The 12,620-nt window shown below is 52.6% G+C and overlaps 1 protein-coding gene across 6 annotated transcripts in view; it reads right to left on the bottom strand.

Annotated features, from left to right (window-relative positions):
* The window catches only part of ATP2B4 (ATPase plasma membrane Ca2+ transporting 4), a 94,353-nt gene extending 85,294 nt beyond the window's left edge, over positions 1–9,059 (bottom strand). For 2 of the 6 annotated variants that reach the window (XM_042976840.1, XM_042976839.1), the window contains exon 1: positions 8,562–9,058. The gene's annotated coding sequence lies outside the window, so the exon portion shown is untranslated. The other 4 variants (XM_042976834.1, XM_042976837.1, XM_042976838.1 and 1 more) reach the window with 3 other exon arrangements.
* Positions 9,060–12,620: the final 3,561 nt, after the last annotated feature.

Below are 12,620 nucleotides of genomic sequence, written 5' to 3'. Positions count from 1 at the left end.
TTGAACATCCAAGGCAGGTAAGGTGGGGAATCTGAGGACCCGTCCTACTCCGAAACCTTAAAAGTGGTTGTCTACAGGACAGGTTCCTTTATGACTCCCCACCTCTGGTCATCCTGGATAGAGGGATGGAAGTTGGCCACAGGCTACTACCTTGTGCTAGACTCTAAGGTAAAGAGTTTGGTTTGAGCATTGAGAATTTTACCCCTTTGTGGGAAAGGAGTCTTGAATCGGAAATGCCTTTGTCCAAGCTTGGCTTCATTTTACAGTGGGGGAGACAAAGGCCCAGAGACATCACCACCTTAGTCAAGGTCACACAGTAGGCAAGAGTCCAGGTCACCAGTTTTCTGACTCCCAGTCCCATGCTCTTCTGGCAGGGGTGGCAGCACATGAGAACAAACTCTGCCCTGTCTGCCCCCTTTCAACTTCCTGTCTCGCGCTCTTACAGGCTCCCTAGCAAGACAGAAGGGGAATTGATGAAGGTATCAATAGCCCCCTCCTGCGTGAAAAGAGCCCTGAGTCATGCCAGGGTTTCCAGGGAGGGGAGAGAGAGAGACAGACAGAAAGAGAGAGAGAGAGAGAGAGAGAGAGAGAGAGAGAATGGCAGTCCTGTAAACCTGATCTCTCTCCAGAGCTGGGACCAGGCTGGAAAGGCGGGGGTGGAGAGTATGGTGATCTGGGTCACTGACAGTGCAGCTGGTACACGGTCCTTGCCAAGAAGGGGGGCCAGAAGGCCTTGCTTAGCCCAAGCATGAAGGCTTGGGGCAGGCACTGCCGAGTTCTTTCAGAATCACCGAATTACAGAATTCAGAAGGGATGCGAAAGCTTGGTCAGAAACAGCCTCAGGGCGATTGGTGGATTCCTCCTCCTACAGCCTGGGGCATCCCCTCGAAAAGTAGGTGGGTGATTCTGGAGGCCTGCAGCTCTTAGGCTTCCTCAGCTGGCCCGTGGCCTGGTGAGGAAAGTCCTGCTCCCACCTGTTGCCCCTGGTCCAGCTGGCTGACCCATTGTGCCCCAGCTGCCCCCACCAGGAAAGGGAAAGCCCAATGCTGACAGCAGCAGGGAGAGAAGGAAGCCTCCCAGGGGCAACTACGTCATCAAGAAGGTCCCTCCAGGGGCGCCTGGGTGGCTCAGTCGGTTAAGCGTCCAACTTCGGCTCAGGTCACCATCTCGCGGTCCGTAAGTTCGAGCCCCGCGTCGGGCTCTGGGCTGACGGCTCAGAGCCTGGAGCCTGCTTCCGATTCTGTGTCTCCCTCTCTCTCTGCCCCTCCCCCGTTCATGCTCTGTCTCTCTCTGTCTCAAAAATAAATAAAACGTTAAAAAAAAATTTAAAAAAAAAAAAAAGAAGGTCCCTCCATGTGCTGTGTGGGGCTGGAGGAGCTGAGTCACTTGCAAACCCCTTTGCCCCTAAATACTTTTGCATAATCTCTAAGCACGAGGATATGCTCCTATAAAACCATTATCATTACCGCTATGACATATTCCACAATTAACAATAATTATATATCATCTCATATCTGTATTAAAAGTTGTCCAATTGTCCCCAGGATGTCTCTTACAGTCTTTTTTTTTTTTTTTAACCCAAGGTCCAGTTAAAGTTTACATATTGCAATTGGCTATTACGTTTCTTTTTTTTTTTTAATGTTATTATTTTTGAGAGAGAGAGTGCGAGCAGGGGAGGGCAGAGAGAAAGAGAGGGAGACACAGAATCTGAAGCCGGCTCCAGGCTCCGAGCTCTCGGCACAGAGCCCGACGCGGGGGCCCGAACCCAGGAAACGCGAGATCGTGACCTGAGCCGAAGTCGGACGCCTAACCGACTGAGCCCCCCAGGCGCCCCTGGCTATGATGTTTCTTTAGCTTCTTTACATCTAGACTGGTTTCTGTCTTCCTGCCCTTCTCCCCAAGCATATCATTTCAGGGCTTCTTTTAATGATCTTCACTTTTTTGAAGTCTCAATCAGTTGTCCTGTGGAATCGCTCACATTGGCTTTGGTCTCCTCGTCATTAGGCTCCACAGACACATGTCTGGCGAGACTATAGCTGATGTGGCTGCACGTAGAGCACATCAGGAAGAACTCACGCCAGGTGGTCCCACTACTGCTGATGTTTGGTCACTTGGTTAAGACGATCAGTGCCGGCGGGCGCCTGGGTGGCTCAGTCGGTTAAGTGGCCGACTTCAGCTCAGGTCATGATCTCGTGGTCCGTGAGTTCGAGCCCCGCGTCGGGCTCTGTGCTGACAGCTCAGAGCCTGGAGCCTGTTTCAGATTCTGTGTCTCTCTCTCTCTCTCTCTGACCCTCCCCCGTTCATGCTCTGTCTCTCTGTCTCAAAAATAAATAAAGGTTAAAAAAAAATTAAAAAAAAAAAAAAAAAAAAAAAGACAGTCAGTGCCGGATGTCCCCGTTGCAAAGACAGGTCTTTCTTTTTGCAAGGAGTAAGTAATCCACCAGGTGATACATTGAGATCAACCTTTCATCTAATGATTTTTGTCATTCATTAGCAAGCCCAGCCTGAACCAGTGACTATATGAGGGGCTGCAAACTAGTACATTTAAAGTTATTGCCTCCACCTTTCATTAGCTGGCATCCCTGTGTGAAGAGTGTTCCCTCCCTGCTCCACTTTCGCTGTCAGAATGGACATCTTTTATTCAGCGTCTTATAATCTATTACTGTTATTCTCTTCAACGTTCCGTGTGTCCCGAAATTGCCCTGTGGGAGCCCCTTGAAGCCAACTCCTGAGTCTTTTTGCCATGAGCACATGCTAGCTTTCTGGCATAACATGATTGAGGTGTACTTTCTCAGTCCCAGATTTAGAATCAGCCATTTCTCCATGGAGCACTGCTTCCTCTTAGGGGCAAGTGGTATTTAGAAATAAACATCTGGGCGTGAGGTGTGTTCTGTGCTACCGGGTAGCAGTACTTCTAGACCCTTCCAGCGAACAGACCTAGGAGATACATAAAAAATCACAGGGTTCTGCCTCACCTTCCCCCATTCATTCCGTATTTTTGACTCCCTTCTTCCAGATCAAAACCCTGACTTCCAGAGATGTCAATATACTCATCTGATCTATCCTACAACAAACAAAAAACCGTTTCCAATTTATGATGCCAACACCATGACCAATAACACAATTAGAGAGTAAAGTTCAAGATTTTTTTTTGGTAGTGCTTTTTATCCTGAGAATATACATTCCACTAAGAGTCAAGGCATTAAACAAAAAGATTACTCGAATTAATCATTTTCTTTGTAGAGGAATCAAATTGATACTCAGGTTCATTGTTTCTGTTGTGGTTGGCTTTAGGGTTTGCTTTTTTCTTTCTTTTGGATCTATGTAACCAGGTAAACTATTTACCTGGTTCAGAAGTCAAAACTGTCTAAAATAGTAGCATTAGTAAAGTTTCATTGCCATCTCTATCTTCTCTATCCTGTTCCTATTCACCCTACAGGGAACCATTTATATTAATTTCTGGTTTATCCTGTGTGTGTGTGTGTGTGTGTGTGTGTGTGTGTGTGTTTGCAAAAAGTATTCTGATTTCTCCTGTTTTCTCAACAAGAGTGCCATGCTCTATACACGCACTCTTTTGCATCTTGCATTTTGCATTTAACAACATATCCTACAGGGATGCCTGAGCGGCTCAATCAGTTAAGTGTCCGACTCCTGATTTCCACTCAGGTCATGATCTCGCGGTTTGTGGGCTCAAGCCCTGTGTCAGGTTCTGTGCTGACAGCGTGGGGCCTGCTTGGGATTCTCTCTGCCTCTCTCTCTTAAAATAAGTAAGTAAATATTTAAAAAAATATATATCCTAGAAATCACAGCATGCAAGTTCACAGGGCTCCTACTCTTTTTTTTGGCTGCATAGTACTCCACTGTGTGGCCGTACTCCTGTTCATTCAGCCAGTCTGTTAAAGATGGGCATTGGGTGGTTTCCAGTGATTTCCTTTCCTGTTGCAAATATGCCTTAAAGAATCACCTTGTGCATATGTCTTTTTGTATCTGTGAATGTGCACTTTCTGGATAAATTCCTAGAAGTAGGATGGCTGGGTAAATGCATATGTTGTTTTGTTAGATAGTGCTAGCTTGCCCTCTGTAGGAGTTGTACCGGTTTGCACTTTGAGCACTGATTTTGCAACCTAGGTGGATCTTGCTAGAGGTGTTCTGAGCTGAGAGTTTCCCTGAGTCTGAGAGTCCTTGGTCCCACCAGTAAACACACTGCCTCGAGATCCTCTGGTCCTAGTGACCTGGCAGAAAGGCAAGAGCAAAGGGGTCTCACTGATTCCATTCCAGTTCATCATTCTGAACGGTCCCAGAGATTTCTTTTTTTTTTTTTTTTTAGTGTTTATTTTTTGAGAGAGAGAGAGAGAGAGAGAGAGAGAGAGAGGGAATGTGAGTGGGGAGGGGTGGAGAGCGAGGGAGACACAGAATCCAAAGCAGGCTCCAGGCTCCGAGCTGTCAACACAGAGCCAGATGCGGGCCTCGAACCCACTAACAGTGAGATCATGACTTGGGCGGAAGTCGGACGTTTACCTGACTGAGCCACCCAGGTGCCCCATATGTGAATGGTCCCAGAGATTTCTATACTTGGGAAACCAGAGCACAGAGAAGTGATGGGGCTGAAAACTTCAGCCAGAGAGGAGCTAGAGTGGAGAAGAAAGGAGGGATCCTTGGCCTTTGGTCGCCTGAGTCCTCACCTCCCTTTTCTCTCCTTTGGCCTCTGCACCATCCCACCCACCACTCCCCAACACAAATTGGTTCGAACCCCACCTGTGTTGCTCCTGGGGAGACCTTGGCTCTGGTCCTAACTTGATCCTGCCTGGTTTCCCTCTTCAACCCACATTCCTGTGGGCTGAACACAGAGAACTGGCTTCAGGTGGAGGCAGAATTCAAAAGTCCCTGTCATTTCTCTTTTAATATGTGCAGAGGAAATAAGTCAGTGGAACAAGACTGGCTCATACAAGGGAAAGAGGAAAGAGGAGACAAAGGGATGTTGGAAGAGGAAGCACCAAACATTCCACACAAGCCTTGGGGACTCCAGCTCAAGGGCCTGCTTCATTTCTATGACCCACTCTACAGAAAGGGGAAATGAGTGGGGAAAGGATATCACCCCGTCTGACCGAGTACCATTTGCGGATGATAGGAATGAACGCAAGTCCGAGGCGCAGGGAACCAGGCTGGCAAGAGTACTGTCTGAGGGCTAGGCTGGGGGAAAGACATCAAAGGGCTGGAAGAATTCCTCCACGAAGGCAATGAGGCCCAGGGTAGAGCATTTTTCTTCAAGGTCAAACCGAACACCTGGGTCAACCTAAGCCAAACACGACTCTTAGGTCCTGGGGAGCCAGAACGAACATCTTCCTTTCCTCCCTCCAAAGCTTCCTGGATCTGGAAGGCCCCACAAGGGCAGGGCTTATCCATGTCTTTGGGTGCTGGGTCCAAGACAGAGAACACAGGCAAAAAAGAGAAAAAGGGTCCATGAGGATTACCGGGAGAAGCTAAAGGGTGGCAGTTTCTCGTGGAGGGTTGAGTTGCCGACAAGGGGCAGCTGAGTCAGAGCCAAGCAGCCCCCAGTGCCCCTCTTCCTCTGAAGACCCTCCAGCCAACGATGCTGGGGAAGAGTGAGGCTCTCCAGTTATCATGGCTCAGGGACCTCCACGCCCTCCTCCTCACCGCTTTCGTCTTCCAGCACTCATACCTCGGGCAAACTAACTGGGCGTTCCCATTTTGACTTCTCATCAGGCACCCAAGATCACAGAAATCGGACAAATCTGACTCAGCCACGCCCTCCCACCATTACAGTGGGTGCGGGCTTTCCATCGTGCGGCGGGGAACTGAAGCCCACAGGGCAAGCTAGGCAATCGGTCCCAGGATCTCCCCAAATGTCACTTCCTTCTTTCACCAAACATTGCCCAAGCACCTTAGAACGTGCCAGGCACCGCGCTAGGTGCTGGGAGCCCCGGGGCTAAGCCCGTGCCTCCGTCGACTTGCCCTTGAATCCGGCCAGGGACGCGGAGGAGGCAGCCGGACGGGGAGGGGACGGAGGCTCGGGGAGGCCGGGAGGCAGCAAACCTGAGCTCCGCGGCGGCTCGGAGCGCCTCCCGCGCAAAGTACTCTCCGGAGCGCGGAGCCGAGGGGGCGGGGCCGAGCTGCAGGAGGGGCCGCGACGGGGCGGGGCCGCCGGCAGCTTCGGGCCCCGGGGCCGCGGGTTTGGTGCGGCCAAGGCGGGAAGGGAGAGAAGGTGCCCCCAGCCGCCCCCGCCCCGCGACTCAAGGCCACAGCGGGTGGGGGGAGGGGTAGGCAGGCGCCTCGGTGTGCGCTAAATAGGGACCTGCTCCTCAGCGAGAAGCCCTCCCCGAGCCCACCAGAATCTGACCCTAGTCAGAAAACTGAAAATAGGAAGGCCAACTGCTGGGAGGGTGGGATTATGGGCCCCCGCCATGGAAGGGCGCGCGCGGGGGGGGGGGGGCGTTGGTGATTTCGAGGTTGTACCTCGGCAAGATGGTGGCAGGGAGGATAGGGCTCCCCAGCAGGAGAAAAAAAAAAAAAAGGACTCCCCTCCTCCGCCCCCCCTTGCCTACAGAACAAGGGCATGGATCTCGTCTTGGGTCTCGGCCCCTGGGGAAGGCCTCATTCCCTTCTGGATCAGAAGACAAGGGTGCCCTTGGGGTGCAGTCAGATCAATCATCCAACGCCTCAAAATGAAAATTGATTCCTGTTGTTTCCTGGGCCCCCACTTAAGCTCTCCTCCAAGAGTCCTTTGCTTCCTTCTTCCCAGTTTCTAAGCTCCCACCTTTACCACCCCTCCAACCAAACCAGCTGGGGCAGAGGGCAGGTGCTTCCTCTCCCTCCCCACCCCAGACTGACCCCACTGATCTGTGGGGTCCAGGACCCACCTCCCGGAGCCCGCCCCCCATGCCACCACCCCTAGCCAACAGGGAACCAGGTTCACTAAGCCATCGGAGCCACCACCGCCTCCTGTCCTCCTCCTCCTCCACCTTCTCCCAGCCGGTCCGTCCGGACCCCTAGGCCCCTCTCCACGGCCTGTCCCTGCCTTGGATGACCCTCTCTTCCCTTTCTTCCAGAGAAAGAGGGCCCGGCGCTGAGGGGGCTGAAGCGGGGCTCGGTATAGGAAGGGCGAGAAGGGGCATCTCTGAGGAGGAGCTCCAGGAGGGAGAGGATCTGCAGCCTCCTGCCAGACACCCCACCCAGAGGAGGAGATGGCGCTGTAGCCTGGGATTCACTTCCCCTCCCCCGCCGCGTCAGTTGCGTGCCCGCGATTTCTCCATCTGACATCCCCCCTACCAGGCCAGCCGGCGCCGACACCGCGTCTGCAAGTTGTTGTAAGTCCGGAAGGAATGCCCGGGGGAGGCGCCTCTGGCCAGCCGAGTGCCCACTCGCTCCCAGGATGCGCAGGCCACTCCCGCGTTCCCCCCTCCCGCCCCCGCTGCCGGAGAGGAGCGGTGGGTCCTTCGCAGACCTGGGGGAGTGGTGAGGCGGGCCTCGCCTTGGGGAGGGTGCCAGCCGGCCTCCTCCACCCCAAGAGCCAGCCAAGTATGCGAGGGAGCGAGCGGGTTGCAGGAGAGCAGGAGCGACCAGCCCAGCCTTCATTTCCAGCTCTTCTGCAAGGGCGCAGTGGCCCAGGACGCTGAGGGACCCTCCCAAGGACGCCGGTGACCAACCCCCAGCCGCCCAACGCTCACCGGCCCCACAGGCACCGGCCTTGGATCTGCAAACTTTCCAACTTCACCCTCTGCTCTTTCCTCTCCTCCGGGACCCGAGATGTGTGGGGCGGTGCCCTCAGAGACACTCATACAGTTGGTTCTTGACGCTCGGCACACACTCAACAACAGCGGGGCGAGGGAACTCCCAGCTTTTTCCACAGCTAATTATAGACGTGAAAGTCTGAGGATGTTTTGCAAGCGGCAGAGAAACTGCTGAGGTTTCTCTGCAAAGCTAAAGAAATTTAATTTGTGCACTCCCCTTCCCCATTCCCCTCCTTCTCGGACCTCCGCCCACCCCCCAGTGAGCCCCTCCGCCGGTCCCCACGGCAGCCCCTCCTTCCTGTTGAAGATTTCTTACTCGGTTCTTTCTTTTCTTTTCTTTTCTTTTTTTTTTTTTCCATCTCTCTTTGGGGCTTCGGAGAAAGGGAACAGACGCGGAAAATATTTTTGCAACAGTTTTCCATTCTGCGTCTCATTCCCAAGCCAAGGGGGAGGGGGAGGGCAGGAACGGATGGGGGAAAATAAATGCTTTTTCCAAAAGCTCAGTTTGGGTGTGAAAAAGACAGTCCCTCCATTTCCTTACCCCCACAGCCCAGGAATGACAAAAACTAGGCAAAGAGAAAGAAATCACTTGTTTGATTATATGGTGTCTCAGAACGGAATCTAGGAAACACAGTATTTGACAAATCTGTGCGCGCGCGCGCGCACACACACACACACACACACACACTCCAAACCCAGTCGCAAAAAACATGCCTAGGAAGAGGAAATTCAGGGAGTTTTTAGAAGCCATTGAGAGCAAAGAAAGAAACAAAGTTTGCAAATCGCGACTCAATTCATTCTCTGCAAGCCTACCTCTCTTTCTAGCAAAGATCCAGGCTTCTCCAAGCGGGACTCTCCCTCCGTGTTTCCATGGACGGGGTGGGGTGGGGGTGACCACCCACCGGTCTCCCCAGTGTGGCAACCACGCTAGAGATGCTGGCTTTGCTCTCTTGCCTTTCCAGCTACGGCCGGGGAGTGGGCTGGGTCTCCTCCCCCAGCCCTCCCAAAGGGAAGGACCTCTCAGGTTCCTGGAAGAAAATGGGTGCAGGGGAGCTGGACGGGTGTCTCCGGCCTAGCTCTCTTCGGAGGGATCGTTTCCCAGGAAGTTCGTGCTCCCCTCCTCAACCCCCAGCTTTGGACGGTCTCAACAGCAGAGCTTTCTTAAGAAAATGCTTGTCATGGCAACAGCTCCAGCCAACTCGGGCCAGACTCCGGCTCACCAGCTCTCCCGGAGCAGTGCGGGAGGAGAAGGGGGAGGAGCGAGAGCTGGAACGGAGGTGGGGCTTGGCTGGAGGCCAGACCATTACTCTACTGTTAAGGTGGCCCGATTTGGAGCCGCAGCTGCTTCCTGGTTTGTCTTAAGGGGGAATGGCGAAATGGAGGGGAGAAATCCTCTCTCGGGTTTCCACCCTGCCCTTGATGTCACTTGTGGGAAGGAAAGTAAGGGTGGGGGGTTGGAGGTGGGAAGTGGATGTGGGTGGCGGTATTCAACCGTTGCTGGGTGGAGGGAAAAAAGGAAGCCTCTGCTGGCGGTTGGCTTCCTGCAGCTCCTTACCGGGCCTCTCAACCTCTTAACTCACTCAGACCCAGAACCCAGAAGCCCAAGGTGTCTGCGGAAATTGTGCCACCCGCCGCCCTGCTCCGAACCCTTGCAGAAAAGGGGGCTCCCTGGAGGAGAAGGAATCGCCTTGGATGCACACAGGTACACAGCTTTGCTTACCCATAAATCTTAGCACACATCTCCTCACCCAGACTTTGCACACACAATCCTGGGTCATATTTTGCTCCCTCTTGCCTCTGTGACGACCAGAGGCCCATCCACAGTGCACGATAACAGCTGTCCTCTTTTCAGCCCTGCTATGTGTGGGCTAAAGCACATGGCATTGTTTCCAATACTCCTAGCCATCTTGGAAGGGACTTATTGTCCTCATTTCAGAGTTGAGGAAATTGAGGCTCAGTGGCTGGACCAAGGTTACACACCTGATTAATGACAGAGCCAGGATGCAAAGCCAAGTCAGACTGACTTCAAAGCCCACGGACCTTCCCGCTCTTGTATCATGCTCCGACACACATTTCCATTTTAATTTGCACACACGCAGACATCCACGCACACTTATATACAGCCTAGAAACTGTTAATCACACCTCCACAGCCACACCCCCACCAACATTGTGCAAGAGTACCACCCCTAGCTCTTGCCTGGATTTTGCTTGTGGCTTTCAAGTACAAACATGCACCATCAACTGGTTCACAGAACACATCTGTATTGACTGATATATTCCCACACCCACCTCAGCACACCCGTCATTTGTATTCATATGCTTGTGGAGGGCAGGTTGACATACACTTCACAGGCTTGAGTTGTACACTGTGTAGTGAAGAAGGTGACCTACCAGAGCTTCAGGGGTTGGGGAAGAAGCCTCTTAGATCCTAACCAGCCCCTCAGGCTGCACCTGTCCTGCTTTGTATCCTGTCCTCCCGGCCATTCAAATGGATGAAGAACCATTTGCACATGCAGAAACCGACTTGTGAATTACACTCCTAGGGTTTACTTTCCTCCTAGCCTTTACCATCCTCCCCAATTTCCTAACATTTGGGTCCTTCCCCCCCGCTCCCCCCTCTTTATTTTCCTATCCTACTGTTTCTCAGTAACCCATCTGCATCCTATTTCTGACCTTGGGAAAGTTAAACAGATCAAAGGAAGGACATATTTTTAGACTTGTTGCGCTGGGCTCAGCGCTTAGAACTCCCGAATGTGGTGTGGGAGACTGCCTGCCACCATGCCATCACCATCTATCTTGGGAACCAGGTCTAAGATAATCCCCTGCCTGTCCCGTGCCTCTCCTCTCCAGCCCAGCTGGTGGAACGTTGCAGGGGTGTGGAGGGGACTTCAGGGTCACCTTCTAATGGAAACCATCCGTGGACGTCTTTTCCAAGTTTCACCCTCCTTGGCACTTAGAGGACACCAAGGGTGAGATGTGTCCTCTTTCACTCCCTGCCCCCCTCCAACTTCTCTGGGCCCTCCCACCCCACTCCCCAGGGCATTTCCATGGAAGAAGCAGGGATAGAGACCATACCTTGTTACGGTTCAGAAAGTCCTACCAAAATGTCGGCTTCAGGAGCCCAGATCAATTTTGGGGGGGAGGAATGGGAAATGGGAGGAAAGGAATCAGCCGAACACAGCTTCAGATTTAATGGCTTGTCAGGCTCCCTGCTGGATTGCAATAACTTGACATTTTAAAGCCCAATGAGTGTCGCTCAGTCGCATCTTTATCATGAGAAAGCCGGTCTCCAGGATGGTGCTTTAAATGTATTAAAATATATTTTAAGCTTCTCTGCAGTGGCTGTGCGTGGAAGCATTGCCTAACTGTTCAGTAAACTTGTCTTGGGGGAGTAACAATTTAGGCCAGATGTGTGGTCCCATTAAAGGAGAAGTCTACTTTGGCCGCCTGGCAGGTGGGGGCTGGAACATGCTGCCAGTTCATAGCCAGTTAGTATTTGAAAGGCAAGATCCTTTCTTCAAACTCCCTGGGTCCCAGGGAGACAGGACCTGTTGGGGAGGTGCCACCAAAGAGGATCTTAGGTGTGTCCCACCTCTGGCTGGCTGGGATTCATGGGCAGACCGGGAACATGGCTCTAGGTAGCCTCTAGGTAGATCCTCCCTTCTCTCAGAGCCTAGTGCTCCCCCTGCCCAGGTGGGGGCTGTGGGATAAGAGAAGAGGAACCTTCCACCCTATTCCAACCCCCAGCCCTTGTGTAGGCGGGAGACAAGGATGTGAGAGGGTAGGTCAAGGTGGCTCTAGGGCAGCTGCAGCCTGGTGTCTATAGCTGAGCCAGCCACCGAAACCTGTATTTTCTGGAAACCAAGAAGCCTCGGTGCCTTGTTTCTTCCAGCAGCAGGCTTGAGGTCTACGACACTGGAATTGCGCCCCTTCTCCCTACCATGGCAAGAGGGAGGGCACTGCCTCCAACACCAGAAGTTCCTGATTGGGCTGTTGTGTATGGCTAGCTGCCCTAGCCTCTGAATAGCCCCTTTTTCTTCTTATCCACACTGCCCCCTTGACCTTACATGTTCTCTGCTTCATTAGTTCCAGCCTGGCTTTCCTCAGCTAGGCCATGGCGTCCGCAGAGCAGGCCGGTTGTGGCAGGGAGGCCATCACTGTGGACCCTGTCCCCACTCCTCCTCTCACTTGAAGAAAATGCAGTCGACTTTGTCTCTCCCTTAGGTGCTGAACATAATATGCTCCTCTGGCCTCTTGCGAGCTTCCATCTTGAGGTTCCCAAATCACACTTGCTGTTTGCCCTCACCTCCCTGGAATGCAAGCTGCATCTCTCCCTTCTGGAGGCATCTGCTGTCTAGAACAGCAACCATCCTCCCCGCACCCAGACCCGCTTCTTTAAGACGCTCTTTCTCCTCACTGTTAACATGGGGACTGTCATTTTATTAGAGGTCCCACCACTACTTGACCCAAACTGAGCCAGCTACATCCTTTCCTGAGGTTCTTGAACCTAAGACCACAGAGAGGACAAGTCTTGATTCCCTCCAGCAGTGTGCATCGTGAGGAGTGAGGCTCTGGAATTATCAGCGGCCATGTTTCCTGCACATGGAAGAAGGTTGCCAGTGGGAAAGAACAAAGCTTAGGTGGGGAGAGAGGCCAAGAGGAAAGGTGAAGAGAGGCCTGGCAGCATCTGAGTCAACTGTATCTCATATCCTACTGTGCCCTCCCTGTTCCTACAAATGAGTTAGTTACATGACTCATTTATGCATGCATAAGCTACACTAAATTGGGTTTTTGTCCCTTGTATTAAGTAATATAGAAAGTAACGTAGGGGGACCTGGGTGGCTCGGTCGGTTAAGTGTCTGACTCTTGA

Source organism: Panthera tigris, chromosome F3 (genome assembly GCF_018350195.1).
Source record: "Panthera tigris isolate Pti1 chromosome F3, P.tigris_Pti1_mat1.1, whole genome shotgun sequence".
In the NCBI taxonomy this organism is placed as follows: domain Eukaryota; kingdom Metazoa; phylum Chordata; class Mammalia; order Carnivora; family Felidae; genus Panthera; species Panthera tigris.
This window is presented reverse-complemented; position numbering and strand designations above follow the sequence as displayed.